This window comes from Hippopotamus amphibius, chromosome X (genome assembly GCF_030028045.1).
Source record: "Hippopotamus amphibius kiboko isolate mHipAmp2 chromosome X, mHipAmp2.hap2, whole genome shotgun sequence".
Taxonomy (NCBI): domain Eukaryota; kingdom Metazoa; phylum Chordata; class Mammalia; order Artiodactyla; family Hippopotamidae; genus Hippopotamus; species Hippopotamus amphibius.
The window spans coordinates 73,433,010-73,434,961 of NC_080203.1; the positions used below are offsets into that span (position 1 = coordinate 73,433,010).

At 43.8% G+C, this 1,952-nt stretch overlaps 1 pseudogene; it reads right to left on the reverse strand.

The window, feature by feature from the left end:
- Positions 1 to 1,060: 1,060 nt before the first annotated feature.
- On the reverse strand, positions 1,061 to 1,723 carry LOC130842098 (DAZ-associated protein 2-like; annotated as a pseudogene).
- Positions 1,724 to 1,952: the final 229 nt, after the last annotated feature.

Below are 1,952 nucleotides of genomic sequence, written 5' to 3' on the forward strand. Positions count from 1 at the left end.
TCACATGTACAGAACACAAAATTTAGATGAACTGAAATTATAATATAAAATAAAATAAAATCCAATTTTAGAAAACAAAAATCAAAATATTAAGGATTCCTGAAATAGTCTTAACCCTAATGAGATTTCACTGGACTCAAGTCACTTAGTCATGAGGCGTTCACAATGCCACCCCATTAACCCAGCTTAGGAATTGTTGAAAGCCATGAGTGGCTGCATCTGACACTGACAGGAAATGGTAACCAACTTTTGATCTGAAAACTCCCCTTAATTTGGCTCTACAGTCATCAGGATTTTAAATGCATCCTCCTCCTTGCCCCTCAAATTATAAACAAACTGCTGTTTACGATAGTTTGCATTGATATCCTTTATTAAAACAAAGCTCACTTTTTCTGGCACAAAAGCAAATCTGGGTTTGGTTCATGTATGAAGAGACAACCTACCAAGGAGAGTCCCAAAAGGCACCCTCCACTTTTGCCTGAGGAGATGCAAAAGCAGAAGTAATGGGGTCTGTGCTTGGGGCACAGAGGGGGTTTCAGGGGACCCTTTGTGAAAGACTAGTTAAAAGATGACAAGTCGGGGGAAGTGCAGGGAGAGAAGGAAATTAGTCTGACTGGCTTTCTGTCCTGCACCATTGATTCAATGGAGATTGGCGGGAAAGAACGGAAGACGAGGGTTGAGGGTAGGACGTGGGGCAAAGGAAGGAAAGGAAAAGGCAGACAATTAATGTGGTTCATTTATAACAAGTAATATAAATCAAAGACTTAAAGGAGCTTAAAGACCAATCAGAATAATTTGGCAACTTTAATTCTTAAGAAGATCAAAGTTCCCTCCAAACCTAATTTGATGTTTTATTACTAAAAGCAAAGACCAGTATGGTACAGTATTACCCCGGAGTAATTAAAGGAAGATCCTTAGGGCTACTTCACCCACATTCATTTTATGAATGGATACCTCCCCTACCTCAAAATGCTTTAGGGAGGTACTGCTACCATTACATAGTTCCTTATTAAGTTTGAAAAGTGCCTGAAAGTTTGGGCACCAGAAAGACACCCCAACAACATGTGTCTAAACTGCAACTTCAGGTTAATATGACTAAAGTAGTTACATTGTGAGAAGTGCTGAAGGTATGTGATGTCTTTCCCGGCACAGAGGTGGCCTTGGTTCTTCACCAGATGGTGTAGCCACCATCTGAGCCACCCACGAAGAAGTTTCCCTTCCACTGAGTTACGAGGACAGTGGTTCCCTGCATGATTGCTAGCTGAGCAGCATTGGGAGGGCATCCAGGGGGAGGAGGAGGAATGTTTCCAGCAGTAGCGCCAGCTCCAAATCTGGCACCTGCATCATACCCTCCTTCCACCAGCACTGCTGAACCAGGTGGATAGATGGGACCAACTGGGTAATAAGCCATGGGGATTGTGGAACCTAAAGGCCCAACAGCCACAGACTGGGCCATGGAAGATACAGTGAGGCGCCAGGAAATGCAGCTGACATGGTGGGGACTGTGGCTGCCCCCGGGTGCACAAAGTTCGGACGATAGAGCTCTGAGTAGGCAGGTGGAGCATCAGTATACGGTGGAGCCTGAGGAATATGCAAGGTCTGAGGGTACACAGGATTCCCAGGAGGCTGCACCGGGTAGGTTGGCTGCGTCGGATATTGACCTTTGCTGTTCATGGTGGCTGCGGGTCCCGTTCGGCTCGGCATTGCAGACGGTTATTTTTTTTTGTCCTCTTCCTGTTCGTAGTCACTTCCGTGTCCTGTAGGAAAGTTTTTAAGATAGTAGATCCTGAGTTCTCATCGCAAGGAAAATTTTTTTCTTTTATTTTTATCATATCTATTTGAGATGATGGATGGTAACTAAACCTATCGTGGTAGTCATTTCACAATATATGTAAATCAAACCACCATGCTGTTCACCTTAAACTTACACAGTGATGTATGTCTATTTCTTA